Consider the following 18,555-nt stretch of genomic DNA (forward strand, 5'->3'; position numbering starts at 1 on the left):
TTTGCAGGAGAAACTGTATATTGTGTGGCACAGTGTAGGCTATATGTGTATAACATAAACATATTTCATATGAACACTTACAGTTACTTGGTTTGGCCCTTGGGGATCTCGGACGCCACTTCCACGCTTTGGCCGGGGGCTCGGCGGAGCTGATGTTGTGTTTTATCCTAATGAGAAAGATTTCATAATAAGGATTTGGAGAAGGGGCAGAGGGATAGCAGAGCAGGGAGAGGCTGGTGCTGCTACTAGGGGGTCATACCATGGGGGAGTAATAAAGCCCACCATAATGCCCCACCCCCCCAGTAGAAATAATTCTCCTTATAATAGACAGTACACAAAATACCCCCTTGTAATATCCCCAGTTGAGCTAATGTCCCCATAGTGCCCCCTATAATGTGCCAGTAGCCAGATAGGGCCCCCCTATAATGTGCCAGTAGCCAGATAGGGCCCCCTATAATGTGCCAGTAGCCATAGGCCCCCCCACTATAATGTGCCAGTAGCCATAGGCCCCCCCACTATAATGTGCCAGTAGCCAGATAGGGCCCCCCTATAATGTGCCAGTAGCCAGATAGGGCCCCCTATAATGTGCCAGTAGCCATAGGCCCCCCCCCTATAATGTGCCAGTAGCCAGATAGGGCCCCCCTATAATGTGCCAGTAGCCAGATAGGGCCCCCTATAATGTGCCAGTAGCCACATAGGCCCCCCCACTATAATGTGCCAGTAGTCAGATAGGGCCCCCCTATAATGTGCCAGTAGCCATAGGCCCCCCACTAATGTGCCAGTAGCCAGATAGGGCCACCCAACTAATGTGCCAGGAGTAGCCAGATAGGGGGCCCCCCTATAATGTGCCAGGAGTAGCCAGATAGGGGGCCCCCTATAATGTGCCAGGAGTAGCCAGATAGTGCCCCCCACATAAAGTGCCAGCCCAGTAGCCAGATAGGGGCCCCCCTATAATGTGCCAGGAGTAGCCAGATAGTGCCCCCCTGCCCCCCACATAAAGTGCCAGCCCAGTAGCCAGATAGGGGGCCCCCCTATAATGTGCCAGGAGTAGCCAGATACTGCCCCCTGCCCCCCAACCCCCTCATAAACTGCCAGCCCAGTAGCCAGATAGGGGGCCCCCCTATAATGTGCCAGGAGTAGCCAGATAGTGCCCCCTGCCCCCCACATAAAGTGCCAGCCCAGTAGCCAGATAGGGGCCCCCCTATAATGTGCCAGGGGTAGCCAGATACTGCCCCCATGCCCCCCACCCCCCTCATAAACTGCCAGCCCAGTAGCCAGATAGGGGGCCCCCCTATAATGTGCCAGGAGTAGCCAGATACTGCCCCCCACCCCCCTCATAAAGTGCCAGCCCAGTAGCCAGATAGGGACAGAAATAAAGAAAAAATAAATAAATAGTCAGTCAGACTTATACTTACCTCCCTGCTTCTCTGGAATACTCCGGTCCCGCCTCCAGCCAGCACAGATGTAATTACTTTACGGCCGCGCAGCGGCTCAGTCAGGCCGCCGGACCGGCGCAGGCGGCGCGATTATGTCATCGCGCCGCTGATGTCATCGCGCCGCCTGCGCCTGTCTGGCGGCCTCTCTGATAGGCTGCCGGCAACACGCCTCCCCTGCTCCCCGTCTCCCTGGATTAAAGTTGTACATTATTCCGGCCGGGACAGCAAGCTAGAGAGGCCCGGGGGGCAATTGCCCCCCTGCCCCCCGGCCAGTCCGCCCCTGAGACACACAATGTGCAGCTGCTCCTTCCATTAGGTGAGGAGAAAAGGAAGCAGGAGCTTGTCTCTTTCCCAGAAAGCACTGTGAGCAGGAAGTCAGGTGACCTAATGAATATGCATAACTTAAAAAGGCAGAAGATGCACTTACAGCTAAAGGTCACTAGATGGTGCTGAAGGCACACACATGAGCACTCACATTAACAAACTATGCATAGAAGACAGTACATCTTCTTTTCCTGTATAGGACTGTATTAAGAATATATATCATGAATGGACACATATGTTGAAGAATGGAGGAACTGTGTCGGCGATCCTTTCACATTTAATTGTATTACTATATTTTGCTGAGCAGGTTTGTGGCAGCCCCTGTCTGAATATGATGCGACTCCAGCCCCCTTTCCTTTTGGGACTTGAGTGGCATCAGACAGACCGGGTGGCTGCCATGTTTACTAATTCTGTTCACTAATTTTGTTACTATGTGCACCGATGCAGTGTATCCGTGCACCTTCCACTACTGTATGTGGCTGATTCATTAGTATGGATCCCATTTACGTTGTGGTGTTATGTGACATGGAGCGGTCATGCTGAACACTCAGGAAAGCGGGGTGGTGGCGGTGTGACAGCCGTACCCCCCTGCTCATACAGATGTCCTTTCAGTGACCGTCATTGATCCGCTGGCCCCCGATATATGGACCAGCCTTGTCTGCTATGTACTGCAGTGTTTTTTTGACATTTCATGTGTCGTCAATTCTGCATGGGCGGCAGCGCCGGTTCGCGCATGCTCCCTGATGTATTATGTCCACAGCGGCCATCTTTGATATGGTCTTCAGGCTGCTCAGAACTAGTATGAATCTCGCGATAATAGATAGAGCGGCGCATGCGCCGTTGTTCTTTCCGGACGCCAGCAGTCTCCACCATGTTTCTTCAACCAGCATTGATCCGTTCAAAGGTTTTTAATTGGATTTTCTATTAAGATATGTATTGATCACACCTGTTCACTTTTCACACTGATTACTAATCATGTAACTTAGATGATTTTTCTACACTGTATGAATTTTATTATGGATTTATAGTATTTATATTATAGTAGACCTACAATCTGACCATAGATGAATTTTATCATCAAAGCGATTGTATTTTTATGTATTCTCATGAACTTGCACTTTATTGTATTATGAATTCAGTTATTACCCTGTTAATCACTGCCACTATTTATGTATGTGATCTTGCACATGTTACTCAGCTAGACAAAGGCTCCATAGAGAGAGCTGAAATGTTGCTGCTGGTTGGGTGAATAAACCGTCCACTTTTTCACTACTTGGAGTGCTGCCTTCTTATTCGTTTTTATCTACACTAGGGGCCTTGGTCTCAGGTCCCTCAGGAGGATTTGCACCCACACATATGTTTGTGTGCTGCTTCTTTTCTTTCTCCCGCTAACACCTCCCGCTAACACCCTATTCCCAGTGAACTCATATGTCTAAGCCTCTAAATATCTTCCAATCCTGCCAGAGTTTGGCAAAACTCTGAAATCTCCTAATTTCCCAAGAGGATATTTCTTCAAATCTATGAATTTGATCCACTTTAAGGAGCCAATGCTCTATGGAGGGGGTGTCTGGAGACCGCCAGTGTTTTGGGATGAGGAATCTGGCAGCACTTATCAGGTGCTTGAAGAGGCCCAGATTAGAGGTCTTATGATTAGCCGTATATAGGTTTAAGAGCGCTATCTCAGGAGATGGGTAGAAGTTAGCACCACACACTTGGTTGGTTATTTGGAAAATTCTTTCCCACCATGTGAGTAATATTGGACAATCCCACCAAATATGCAGCTAGGCGCCTCTGACATCTGAGCATCTCCAGCATACGTCAGACGTGGATTCAGAGTATAGGGAGACAATGTCTGGGGTCTTGTACATTCTAGTGATGATTTTGTACCCGTTTTCTTGAAGTCTCACACATCTAGACGATTTGTGTGGGGAGATTAAGAACGTGTCAATTTCTTTGCTGGAAAATGTCAGTTTCAAGTCCTCCTCCCAAAGTCTTATGAAAGACGGGGGTACAAATGATACCGGGGATGTGAGTCTGTTGTAAGGCTGTGATATCAGTTTAGGAGGGTCGTGTGGATTACTTATCAAACTCTCAAACCAACTTAGAGGTCTTAGTAAGTCCCCAAAGAAGATGTGTTGTGATAAGTATTGTTCTGGTTCTGGCCAAGCTGCCAGTTCGGTTGATGTACTGCTCCAAATTAATTAAGATACGTGCACGGAGAGATCAGACAGACAACCCACTGCATGGGGTTAAAAAGGATCTCTGGTTTATTTCTGAAAACAACAGACAATACATAGTTTTCACGAGAGGAGGGAGTGAGAGGGGGGTGAAAGATAAAGTATATATTTTCTATTGGCTATGAACTCTCTACTTTTCTGTAACCTTGACGGCCAGAGGAAATTCCTCCTCCCTCCCCCCTTGCTCCTAGGTGAAACCGTTACTACTTCTTTCTTTGTAACTGCTTGCTTGAGCTGAACGGAAACCACAAAGAAACACATGATAAAAACACAAAGTAAGATTCTAGTTTATAGGTGTTGGCTGAATGCCTGGCCGCCATCTTAGCTAAACATAGTCCTCAACAAGCAAGTATCCATTTTGTATCAATAGTCCATAACAGTCCCCCCCTTGGAGACTTGATTGTAGACTTTCCCTTCGCCTAGCGAATCCCCTGGGCATACCATTCGTATCCTCTTCACCCGCAGTGGCGACAACCTACCCCTTATAGGTAGGCTCCCGGTTGCTCGGACTTGTGGTAATACCCTGGCATTCATCTCACCCTATATCTGCCAGGCATCATTGTGAGGAGGGGGAGCTGTGTTGAACGATGTTTCCTTCTGTCCTTCCTCATCGTAGAGGAGCATAATAGGTCGTTCATCAGTTTTCTTCATTCTTTTTGAAAAGCGGGTCACACAAATAAGACCGAGCTTAATCACTACATATATCACCAATATTATTAGGGCTACCTGCAATATTACCTGGACAATTCCCATGAGCCAACCCCCAATACCTTTGAACCAGTTATTGGGGTTAAGGGGAGAGAAGGTATCAGACCACCATGTATCTTTATCAGCTTTATGTGCATCCAGCCATTTATCTCTTAAATCCGCCATCTTCTCTATATCCACCTTAACTTGCAAATTACCCTGCGGGTCTATGTAATGGCAACAAGAGGGTCCCACAATCTGGCACATACCTCCATCTTTAGCTGTAACATAATCTAGAACTAATGTGTGTTGGTTGGTGACAATGATTAACTGGTTTTGCACAATGTTTGAGGTATTCATAAGTCTCATCACTTCCCATATTTGGTCATCCAGGTAGTCTGTTGCTACTACCAGATGATCCCACATCTGGGCTATCATGGGATATATGAAGATGGAACTAACAATTTTGTTGGTAATGCTCATCTCTACTACATGTGGCTTGCCATTTGGTCTGGGTGTGTTATCTTTGGCCCTACGATACAAGGTGTGTTTAGGTACTGCATTTATGTCAATTTCAGAGTGTGGTACTATAAAGGTAGCAGGAGTAAGCCTGGCGATGGTGCACAGTCCTGTGACATTCTGGGATAACCATTTGTACACTTTGTGTCCACAAACTAAGTATATGTCGTCTGGAACTGTCACTGCTGTGCCATTGAATAATTGGGTAAATAATTTGGCTAATTGTGTCCCTTTCGCCAACTCATATCCTTTTGACTGACTTTCGGTGTTGTTAGCTAATATACCTGTCAGGAGATCCTGTACAGTACGGTTGTTACAGGGCAGATCCTTTCCGTTCTCAGCATCTACACCAATACACTGCACGTGGCTGTCTGTTTTTGAATCATTGCAACCTGAGTGTATGTGTGGACTAAATGTCATACCTTTGGTTTGTACTTGGAGACAATAACAGTGTGTCCAGCTTGGAAAACATGTGACATTAGCCCAGTGTCCCTCTCGCCAAGGAGTAGAGCTATAATCTACCGAGGGTCCTGATCTGTTTATCATGAGCCATGGGGCATCTGCCCACCCTGCAACAGGTAAGGCTACTTCCCTGTCCTTGTGTGTACTGGATTTAACTTGGTGTATGGTAGTGAGACATATGGTAGAATTAGACAGGTCAATCAGTTCAGAAAGGTCCAGGGGTATTGCAAAATAAGGCATACTGGTTGAACTCACGGGACTATGGGTACAGATCCAACAATCTCTGAGTGTCTCAACCCCTGGACTAGAATTTGATGGTGCCGTGTCAGTGAATTGTCCCATTCATTACCCAGTGGCGTGAACACTGCAGATATGCCCACTGTCAAAGTCATGATCAGTATGTGAATCCTCATGGCTTATTGTTCCAGGGTCGTCGGGACAGACTTTACTCTTTTACAATGTGAGGCGTGGATCCAGGTAAGCCTCCCTTCGAGTTTTACAGAGGTCGGGGTAGTCAGCAACATCTGGTAAGGCCCCTTGTATCGTGGTTTGAGGGTGTTTCTGATGTGTTTCTTGACCACCACCCACTCTCCAGGTTTGAGAGTGTGTATTCCCTCTAGGGAGTCAGGATCTGGAATGGAAGAGAAAACTTGTGCACGTATGTTAGACAATTGTTTACTCAGGGCAATCACATATTTAGCAACAGATTCATAATGCATTTGCAATTGCTGTGGGAAGTACTGTCCCATCCTAGGCCGTGTCCTAAACAAAATTTGGTGTGGAGGCCTAGGGGTGTGTCTAACTGAAAATAGTGCTATTGGCAGGCATTGTACCCAACTGAGCCCTGTCTCCCCAGTCATTTTCAGCATCTTGGACTTCAGTACCCCGTTCAGTCGTTTGACTTTGTCGCCGCTTTGGGGTCTGTAGGGTGTGTGATAGGCTAAGTGTGACCCTACCATCTTCCAGACTTCTTGGGTTAATCTAGCAGTGAATGCTGGGCCCTGATCACTCTCAATGACCTCAGGTACTCCGAACCTACAGACAAGCTCCTGCATCAGTTTTTTTGCAGTAGTGGTTGCTGTCTGGTTTCGGGGTAGGCTTCTGGCCACCCAGAGAACAAGTCTATCACTACTAGCACATATTGAAACCCTTGGCACATTGGCATCTGGATGTGGTCAATTTGACCATTGTAACGGGTACTGGGCTTTGGGGAGACATTTGGTTGGTGTAGGCTCAGGTCTTCCCGGGTTGCACTGCGCACAGATGAGGCAAGACTGAGTATGCCTCACCAGAACAGGGGTTATCCCTGGGGCCATTGTCTATTAGTTCTTTCAAGATGGTCTTAGATTGGTGGGTGGGCCCATGAGCTATTGAAGCTATCAGAGGATAGAGAGCTTTGGGCAGAGATGCTCTCCCTCCTTGGGTCCACAGTCCAGATTCTTTCTCTTCTCGGGCTGACTCTTTTAGCCAATCCAATTTTTCTTGTGGCGTGGTCTGTTTCTGTAACTGGACTAGCAGGTCCCAGGAGACCTCTTTTGATTTCTGTGTTAGGTCTGTTGTGGACTCCGTTGCTATCAAGACTTGTGAGGGCTGTTCTTCTTCCTCTTTCACTGCTACTTGCTTTGCCGCTTGATCAGCTAGGGCCTTTCCTCTGGCTTCAGAGGTGTCAGCTCGAGTGTGCCTGTAGATCAATAAAATCTTCAGAATCTCCATTATACTCCCCCCTTGGAAGAGGAAGGAGTGCAGCAGGATTGAGGATGTGGCACCTCTGAATGGTGACATTATCTGGCAGAAGCAAACTACACCGAAGCCGGAGGTGGCGCTGTGCAGTGAGGTGTTTAGGTTGAGTCTGCTGGAGGATGGCAGAAATGTCATGGGGAGCCAGAATAGTGAGGGGATAACCCAGCACAATGTCAGATGTGACATTTAGAAGAGAGCTGGCAGCATGGATAGCTCTGACACAGGAAGGGGCTTCTCTGGCTACTGGGTCCAGTCTCTTTGTATGGTAGGACTTTGGGGTCCTTCAGGGTCACAGTGACTGGTGGGACATTGAGGTATCCAATATCCTGGGGTCCTCTGGCCCAGAGAGTATTGGGGATGAGGTGCAAAATGGTTTGCAGCGAATCCCCTTGCTCATATGAATCAGTGCAGAATTTTATTGTCAGACATCCGGCAGCCGTGGGTGTCACATAATTTGAGTGAAAACCACAAAGACCAAGAAGCGAGACAGTTTCTTATCAGAAAGAGGAACACAGCAGAAACTAACATTTCTGTGAAAAGAAAAAAGGTGGGGGTCAACTGATCCCCCGCAGCTGTCCTGCAATGTGGTGGAATGATCTGCTAATTTAGCTTTTGTCCATTTCTGTAGTTGTTCTATAAAGAATTCTCCAGACTCATGATCCCGGGGGTCAAAGTTAGCACCTTTAAGTTCAGGGATGTGGATTTGATCCATTATCAGTGAGGAGTATTCACCTGTCTTGTTTTCCACTATACTGTGCAGTTCCGACCATGTGCACCCATAGGTTTGATGCACTTGGGACAGTTTCCTGAAAAAGGGCATGGGATGGGTCTCAGGGTCAGGCAGTAAATTCACTATGGTGAATAACTGTTGTGGGGTGAAAGACACATATTTTGGTGGTCCCTGTGGCCGGTTAAGTGCTAGGGCTTCTTTCAGTGTCTCAAGGTTTCCCTGCTCAATTTTCTGTAAGCTCTTTTGTAACTCTGTAATCTGACCCTGCAGTATTTGATCTTGTGAACGTCGTGATGGGCGCACGGTCATGGGTACAGTCCACTGTGGTGCCAGGGATAAAGTTGGCGGATCACCGTAGTCTGTCGGGGTACCCCGCGAAGGAGTTTGCATATTACCCGGTGCATTTTGTATGCCCATTGTGGATTCTGCAGCACCGTCTGCATCCCCCTGTTCTGCTTCATCAGGTTGCCCCCCTACCATTATAGGAGTAAGGGTGGCAGGTGAGTGGGGTAGCATGAATGTACCGTCTGGGTTAACCATGGGGTACAAGGTAGTAGGAAGGGGCAAGGGTGATATAGGAGTGACGGGGGGGTCCAGACCGAATGATATTAAAGGTCCGTTCATGGGCGTTGCCTGGGGACAAGATGGCGCTGTATCTAACACGGGAAGTGATGGGACGTGCCGGGGAGTAGTTACCAAGGTGTGGTTTTGTGGGTGGGGAACCCCACAGGGAAGGCACGTATCACGGGAGGAGGGATTCTGTTGACCACATGTTTTGCAGGTCCACCCACCTGCTTTCTTCCCGGCGCCATTATAGGGTGGTGGCAAGTCATGTATCAATGCAACACCAGGCTTACAGAAATATCTCTGTCTTTTCTCATCAAAATTTAGTTCCCCCCGGTCTGTTCAAATTCTTTACTACAGTCCAACCACACACGGACCATGTCTGTCAATTAATCATCCTCTAACTTCCCTCTCTTCTCGTTTAACAACACTTGCCAGGTGGCAATACATAGGATGCCTCCTTTACAGACACTATAACTCTTCTCCAACTTAGTTAATCCTTTTATGAAACGTTTGCCTCTCCTGTCCGCCACGTACTGTTCAGGTGAACAGTAGCCCTTCGGGACACTTTCCTCATTTCCCATTATCTCTCGTACCTACTGAAGCCGCCTAAAGACCTCTGCATAGAGTAATCACTGGACGTGAAGACCTTTGAGTCCCGGTCAGCACACTCTGGGCTACCGCGAACCGCTCTCCACCCATCTGTGATTGTCCCCTTTATGGAGATTCGAGTCAGACACCGGGCTGAACTCCGATACAGGCACACAGGAGAACTCCGTGTCTCAGTCAGTGATACTTGTCAACAGGGTCTTCACAACTTATAGGCACAACACAGTACATCAAGACTTTAAGAAAAACATATGGGGTTCTTACTTTCATGCCCTCGAGGACGTCCCAGACTGCTTCCGCACCCCTCCCTCAGACGAACACCAAGAGGCTACACCAGGGGACACTTTATAGGCAAGATGACTCAATTTTCCTACCTCATATCACGGGTTGCGATCCCGGTGTCCGTTAGTGCGCCTCTCCTCGTCTGGTCTCTGGGGGTACGGGAACAGAGGGTCCAATCCTCGAGCCCCACGATTGGCGCCAAAATTGTTCTGGTTCTGGCCAAGCTGCCAGTTCAGTTGATGTACTGCTCCAAATTAATTAAGATACGTGCACGGAGAGATCAGACAGACAACCCACTGCATGGGGTTAAAAAGGATCTCTGGTTTATTTCTGAAAACAACAGACAATACATAGTTTTCACGAGAGGAGGGAGTGAGAGGGGGGTGAAAGATAAAGTATATATTTTCTATTGGCTATGAACTCTCTACTTTTCTGTAACCTTGACGGCCAGAGGAAATTCCTCCTCCCTCCCCCCTTGCTCCTAGGTGAAACCGTTACTACTTCTTTCTTTGTAACTGCTTGCTTGAGCTGAACGGAAACCACAAAGAAACACATGATAAAAACACAAAGTAAGATTCTAGTTTATAGGTGTTGGCTGAATGCCTGGCCGCCATCTTAGCTAAACATAGTCCTCAACAAGCAAGTATCCATTTTGTATCAATAGTCCATAACAGTATGCTCTAAGGAAATATGGTATAGGATTGTTGAGTGCAAGTGTAGAGGGGATCGAAAGATTTTCCTCAGCTCACTCACTGATAAAATCACATTGTCCTGAAAAAGATCTCTCAAAGAAGTGAGAGAGTCTCTGGAATGTTTGGGTAGACTCTCAAAGAGATCTTTGGGAGCTGATTGTAGGGTATCTCATACCTGTAGGAGTGGAGATGGGAATAGAACAGTATAATTTGTGGATTGAAGCCTTTCCAGGCTCCCATAGTGGTTTTTATCAAAGGGGTTGCATCTGGAGGAAGAGGAGGAGGGCACTTATGGCTTAAGAGGGGAGCTCTAAATGAGGATTTAACTAATGATTGTTCCATAGAGACTCAGGATTTATGGGATTTCCCCCTCAACCAGTCTACCAATCTGGAGAGGAGGACTGCTTTGCCGTATAATTCCGGATCTGGGAGGGCAATCCCTCTTAATGTCTTAGAGCAACAGAGGGATTTATAGGAGAGGCAAGCTTTTTTCTTGTTCCAAATGAAGGAGCTGAATAATCTAAGAGAAGCATAGTAAGAAGCTGGGATTGGGATTGTAAGTAGAGTTGAGCGAACACCTGGATGTTCGGGTTCGAGAAGTTCGGCCGAACATCCCGGAAATGTTCGGGTTCGGGATCCGAACCCGATCCGAACTTCGTCCCGAACCCGAACCCCATTGAAGTCAATGGGGACCCGAACTTTTCGGCACTAAAAAGGCTGTAAAACAGCCCAGGAAAGAGCTAGAGGGCTGCAAAAGGCAGCAACATGTAGGTAAATCCCCTGCAAACAAATGTGGATAGGGAAATGAATTAAAATAAAAATTAAATAAATAAAAATTAACCAAAATCAATTGGAGAGAGGTTCCATAGCAGAGAATCTGGCTTCCCGTCACCCACCACTGGAACAGTCCATTCTCAGATATTTAGGCCCCGGCACCCAGGCAGAGGAGAGAGGTCCCGTAACAGAGAATCTGTCTTCATGTCAGCAGAGAATTAGTCTGCATGTCATAGCAGAGAATGAGGCTTCACGTCAGCCACCACTGCAACAGTCCATTGGCATATATTTAGGCCCAGCACCCAGGCAGAGGAGGGAGGTCCCGTAACAGAGAATCTGTCTTCATGTCAGCAGAGAATTAGTCTGCATGTCATAGCAGAGAATGAGGCTTCACGTCAGCCACCACTGCAACAGTCCATTGGCATATATTTAGGCCCAGCACACACACAGGCAGAGGAGAGAGGTCCCGTAACAGAGAATCTGGCTTCATGTCAGCAGAGAATCAGTCTGCATGTCATAGCAGAGAATGAGGCTTCACGTCAGCCACCACTGCAACAGTCCATTGGCATATATTTAGGCCCAGCACACACACAGGCAGAGGAGAGAGGTCCCGTAACAGAGAATCTGGCTTCATGTCAGCAGAGAATCAGTCTGCATGTCATAGCAGAGAATGAGGCTTCACGTCAGCCACCACTGCAACAGTCCATTGGCATATATTTAGGCCCAGCACCCAGGCAGAGGAGGGAGGTCCCGTAACAGAGAATCTGTCTTCATGTCAGCAGAGAATTAGTCTGCATGTCATAGCAGAGAATGAGGCTTCACGTCAGCCACCACTGCAACAGTCCATTGGCATATATTTAGGCCCAGCACACACACAGGCAGAGGAGAGAGGTCCCGTAACAGAGAATCTGGCTTCATGTCAGCAGAGAATCAGTCTGCATGTCATAGCAGAGAATGAGGCTTCACGTCACCCACCACTGCAACAGTCCATTGGCATATATTTAGGCCTAGCACACAGGCAGAGCAGAGAGGTCCCGTAACAGACAATCTGGCTTCATGTCAGCAGAGAATCAGTCTGCATGTCATAGCAGAGAATGAGGCTTCACGTCACCCACCACTGCAACAGTCCATTGGCATATATTTAGGCCTAGCACACAGGCAGAGCAGAGAGGTCCCGTAACAGACAATCTGGCTTCATGACAGCAGAGAATCAGTCTGCATGTCATAGCAGAGAATGAGGCTTCACGTCACCCACCACTGCAACAGTCCATTGGCATATATTTAGGCCTAGCACACAGGCAGAGCAGAGAGGTCCCGTAACAGACAATCTGGCTTCATGTCAGCAGAGAATCAGTCTGCATGTCATAGCAGAGAATGAGGCTTCACGTCACCCACCACTGCAACAGTCCATTGGCATATATTTAGGCCTAGCACACAGGCAGAGCAGAGAGGTCCCGTAACAGACGATCTGGCTTCATGTCAGCAGAGAATCAGTCTGCATGTCATAGCAGAGAATCAGGCTTCACGTCAGCCACCACTGCAACAGTCCATGGTCATAAATTTAGGCCCAGCACCCAGGCAGAGGAGAGAGGTCCCGTAACAGACAATCTGGCTTCATGTCAGCAGAGAATTAGTCTGCATGTCATAGCAGAGAATCAGGCTTCATGTCAGCCACCACTGCAACAGTCCATTGGCATATATTTAGGCCTAGCACACAGGCAGAGGAGAGGTTCATTCAACTTTGGGTAGCATCGCAATATAATGGTAAAATGAAAATAAAAATAGGATTGAATGAGGAAGTGCCCTGGAGTCCAATAATATATGGTTATGGGGAGGTAGTTAATGTCTAATCTGGACAAGGGACGGACAGGTCCTGTGGGATCCATGCCTGGTTCATTTTTATGAACGTCAGCTTGTCCACATTGGCTGTAGACAGGCGGCTGCGTTTGTCTGTAATGACGCCCCCTGCCGTGCTGAATACACGTTCAGACAAAACGCTGGCTGCCGGGCAGGCCAGCACCTCCAAGGCATAAAAGGCTAGCTCTGGCCACGTGGACAATTTAGAGACCCAGAAGTTGAATGGGGCCGAACCATCAGTCAGTACGTGGAGGGGTGTGCACACGTACTGTTCCACCATGTTAGTGAAATGTTGCCTCCTGCTAACACGTTGCGTATCAGGTGGTGGTGCAGTTAGCTGTGGCGTGTTGACAAAAGTTTTCCACATCTCTGCCATGCTAACCCTGCCCTCAGAGGAGCTGGCCGTGACACAGCTGCCTTGGCGACCTCTTGCTCCTCCTCTGCCTTGGCCTTGGGCTTCCACTTGTTCCCCTGTGACATTTGGGAATGCTCTCAGTAGCGCGTCTACCAACGTGCGCTTGTACTCGCGCATCTTCCTATCACGCTCCAGTGCAGGAAGTAAGGTGGGCACATTGTCTTTGTAGCGTGGATCCAGCAGGGTGGCAACCCAGTAGTCCGCACAGGTTAAAATGTGGGCAACTCTGCTGTCGTTGCGCAGGCACTGCAGCATGTAGTCGCTCATGTGTGCCAGGCTGCCCAGGGGTAAGGACAAGCTGTCCTCTGTGGGAGGCGTATCGTCATCGTCCTGCCTTTCCCCCCAGCCACGCACCAGTGATGGACCCGAGCTGCGTTGGGTGCCACCCCGCTGTGACCATGCTTCATCCTCATCCTCCTCCACCTCCTCCTCATCCTCGTCCTCCTCGTCCTCCAGTAGTGGGCCCTGGCTGGCCACATTTGTACCTGGCCTCTGCTGTTGCAAAAAACCTCCCTCTGAGTCACTTCGAAGAGACTGGCCTGAAAGTGCTAAAAATGACCCCTCTTCCTCATCCTCCTCCTCCTCCTCCTGGGCCACCTCCTGTTCCATCATCGCCCTAAGTGTTTTCTCAAGGAGACATAGAAGTGGTATTGTAACGCTGATAACGGTGTCATCGCCACTGGCCATGTTGGTGGAGTACTCGAAACAGCGCAACAGGGCACACAGGTCTCGCATGGAGGCCCAGTCATTGGTGGTGAAGTGGTGCTGTTCTGTAGTGCGACTGACCCGTGCGTGCTGCAGCTGAAACTCCACTATGGCCTGCTGCTGCTCGCACAGTCTGTCCAGCATGTGCAAGGTGGAGTTCCACCTGGTGGGCACGTCGCATATGAGGCGGTGAGCGGGAAGGCCGAAGTTACGCTGTAGCGCAGACAGGCGAGCAGCGGCAGGATGTGAACGCCGGAAGCGCGAACAGACGGCCCGCACTTTATGCAGCAGCTCTGACATGTCGGGGTAGTTGTGAATGAACTTCTGCACCACCAAATTCAGCACATGCGCCAAGCAAGGGATGTGCGTCAAATTGGCTAGTCCCAGAGCTGCAACGAGATTTCGCCCATTATCACACACCACCAGGCCGGGCTTGAGGCTCACCGGCAGCAACCACTCGTCGGTCTGTTGTTCAATACCCCGCCACAACTCCTGTGCGGTGTGGGGCCTGTCCCCCAAACATATGAGTTTCAGAATGGCCTGCTGACGTTTACCCCGGGCTGTGCTGAAGTTGGTGGTGAAGGTGTGTGGCTGACTGGATGAGCAGGTGGAAGAAGAGGAGGAGGAAGCCGAGAAGGAGGAGGTGGCAACAGGAGGCAAAGAATGTTGCCCTGCGATCCTTGGCGGCGGCAGGACGTGCGCCAAACAGCTCTCCGCCTGGGGCCCAGCTGCCACTACATTTACCCAGTGTGCAGTTAGGGAGATATAGCGTCCCTGGCCGTGCTTACTGGTCCACGTATCTGTGGTTAGGTGGACCTTGCTACAGATGGCGTTGCGCAGTGCACACTTGATTTTATGGGATACTTGGTTGTGCAGGGAAGGCACGGCTCTCTTGGAGAAGTAGTGCCGGCTGGGAACAACATACTGTGGGACAGCAAGCGACATGAGCTGTTTGAAGCTGTCTGTGTCCACCAGCCTAAATGACAGCATTTCATAGGCCAGTAGTTTAGAAATGCTGGCATTCAGGGCCAGGGATCGAGGGTGGCTAGGTGGGAATTTACGCTTTCTATCAAATGTTTGTGAGATGGAGAGCTGAACGCTGGCGTGTGACATGGTTGAGACGCTTGGTGACGGAGGTGGTGGTGGTGGTGTTGGTGGTACATCCCCTGTTTGCTGGGCGGCAGGTGCCAACGTTCCTCCAGAGGCGGAGGAAGAGGCCGAGGCGGCAGCAGCAGAATAGGCCGAGGCGGCAGCAGCAGAAGAGGTAGCAGGGGGAGCCTGAGTGACTTCCTTGGTTTTAAGGTGTTTACTCCACTGCAGTTCATGCTTTGCATGCAGGTGCCTGGTCATGCAGGTTGTGCTCAGGTTCAGAACGTTAATGCCTCGCTTCAGGCTCTGATGGCACAGCGTGCAAACCACTCGGGTCTTGTCGTCAGCACATTGTTTGAAGAAGTGCCATGCCAGGGAACTCCTTGAAGCTGCCTTTGGGGTGCTCGGTCCCAGATGGCGGCGGTCAGTAGCAGGCGGAGTCTCTTGGCGGCGGGTGTTCTGCTTTTGCCCACTGCTCCCTCTTTTGCTACGCTGTTGGCTCGGTCTCACCACTGCCTCTTCCTCCGAACTGTGAAAGTCAGTGGCACGACCTTCATTCCATGTGGGGTCTAGGACCTCATCGTCCCCTGCATCGTCTTCCACCCAGTCTTGATCCCTGACCTCCTGTTCAGTCTGCACACTGCAGAAAGACGCAGCAGTTGGCACCTGTGTTTCGTCATCATCAGAGACATGCTGAGGTGGTATTCCCATGTCCTCATCATCAGGAAACATAAGTGGTTGTGCGTCAGTGCATTCTATGTCTTTCACCGCTGGGGAAGGGCTAGGTGGATGCCCTTGGGAAACCCTGCCAGCGGAGTCTTCAAACAGCATAAGAGACTGCTGCATAACTTGAGGCTGAGACAGTTTCCCTGGTATGCATGGGGGTGATGTGACAGACTGATGGGGTTGGTTTTCAGGCGCCATCTGTGCGCTTTCTGCAGAAGACTGGGTGGGAGATAATGTGAACGTGCTGGATCCACTGTCGGCCACCCAATTGACTAATGCCTGTACCTGCTCAGGCCTTACCATCCTTAGAACGGCATTGGGCCCCACCATATATCGCTGTAAATTCTGGCGGCTACTGGGACCTGAGGTAGTTGGTACACTAGGACGTGTGGATGTGGCAGAACGGCCACGTCCTCTCCCAGCACCAGAGGGTCCACTAACACCACCACGACCATGTCCACGTCCGCGTCCCTTACTAGATGTTTTTCTCATTGTTATGGTTCACCACAACAACAAATATATTATTTGGCCCAATGTATTGTATTCAAATTCAGCGGGATATAAATTTGAGGCCTAGTATTTAGGCGCTGGGTGACCGGTATGGATTTAGTGACAGAATTAGACTTGGAAATGCACAGAAGCGTGTGTGTGAAGTTATTCTGAATGACCCTATGTGCACCTTCAATATTATATACCCTTTTAGGGATAGATTTCAAATAGCTCTGATATAGCAGAAACCACTAAATTATGAAATTGCTAAATTGGGAATTGTACTTCAACCCAGAACAAAAAATGTGCTTTGACGGACACTAAATATCTTGCCCAGCAACAACAGTACAGCGGTGGGTAACGAGAGATTTAGAGGGATTTAAATTTGAGGCCTAGTATTTAGGCGCTGGGTCACCGGTATGGATTTAGTGACAGAATTAGACTTGGAAATGCACAGAAGCGTGTGTGTGAAGTTATTCTGAATGACCCTATGTGCACCTTCAATATTATATACCCTTTTAGGGATAGATTTCAAATAGCTCTGATATAGCAGAAACCACTAAATTATGAAATTGCTAAATTGGGAATTGTACTTCAACCCAGAACAAAAAATGTGCTTTGACGGACACTAAATATCTTGCCCAGCAACAACAGTACAGCGGTGGGTAACGAGAGATTTAGAGGGATTTAAATTTGAGGCCTAGTATTTAGGCGCTGGGTGACAGGTATGGGTTTAGTGACAGAATTAGACTTGAAAATACACAGTAGCGGGTGTGTGTGAAGTTATTCTGAATGACCCAATGTGCACCTTCAATATTATATACCCTTTTTGGGATAGATTTCAAATAGCTCTGATATAGCAGGAACCACTAAATTATGAAATTGCTAAATTGGGAATTGTACTTCAACCCAGAACAAAAAATGTGCTTTGACGGGCACTAAATAACTTTCCCAGCTACAACAGGACAACGGTAACGAGAGATTTAGAGGGATTTAAATTTGAGGCCTAGTATTTAGGCGCTGGGTGACAGGTATGGGTTTAGTGACAGAATTAGACTTGGAAATACACAGTAGCGGGTGTGTGTGAAGTTATTCTGAATGACCCTATGTGCACCTTCAATATTATATACCCTTTTTGGGATAGATTTCAAATAGCTCTGATATAGCAGAAACCACTAAATTATGAAATTGCTAAATTGGGAATTGTACTTCAACCCAGAACAAAAAATGTGCTTTGACGGACACTAAATATCTTGCCCAGCAACAACAGTACAGCGGTGGGTAACGAGAGATTTAGAGGGAATTAAATTTGAGGCCTAGTATTTAGGCGCTGGGTCACCGGTATGGATTTAGTGACAGAATTAGACTTGGAAATACACAGTAGCGGGTGTGTGTGAAGTTACTCTGAATGACCCTATGTGCACCTTCAATATTATATACCCTTTTTGGGATAGATTTCAAAGAGCTCTGATATAGCAGGAACCACTAAATTATGAAATTGCTAAATTGAGAATTGTATTTCAACCCAGAACAAGAAATGTGCTTGAACGGACACTAAATAACTCGCCCAGCTACAGCACTAGGGACAGATTTAGCTGGATATAAATTTGAGGCCTAGTATTTAGGCGCTGGGTGACAGGTATGGGTTTAGTGACAGAATTAGACTTGGAAATACACAGTAGCGGGTGTGTGTGAAGTTATTCTGAATGACCCTATGTGCACCTTCAATATTATATACCCTTTTAGGGATAGATTTCAAATAGCTCTGATATAGCAGAAACCACTAAATTATGAAATTGCTAAATTGGGAATTGTACTTCAACCCAGAACAAAAAATGTGCTTTGACGGACACTAAATATCTTGCCCAGCAACAACAGTACAGCGGTGGGTAACGAGAGATTTAGAGGGAATTAAATTTGAGGCCTAGTATTTAGGCGCTGGGTCACCGGTATGGATTTAGTGACAGAATTAGACTTGGAAATACACAGTAGCGGGTGTGTGTGAAGTTATTCTGAATGACCCTATGTGCACCTTCAATATTATATACCCTTTTTGGGATAGATTTCAAATAGCTCTGATATAGCAGGAACCACTAAATTATGAAATTGCTAAATTGGGAATTGTACTTCAACCCAGAACAAAAAATGTGCTTTGACGGGCACTAAATAACTTTCCCAGCTACAACAGGACAACGGTAACGAGAGATTTAGAGGGATT

The sequence above is a fragment of the Bufo gargarizans genome, chromosome 5 (genome assembly GCF_014858855.1).
Source record: "Bufo gargarizans isolate SCDJY-AF-19 chromosome 5, ASM1485885v1, whole genome shotgun sequence".
NCBI lineage: Eukaryota > Metazoa > Chordata > Amphibia > Anura > Bufonidae > Bufo > Bufo gargarizans.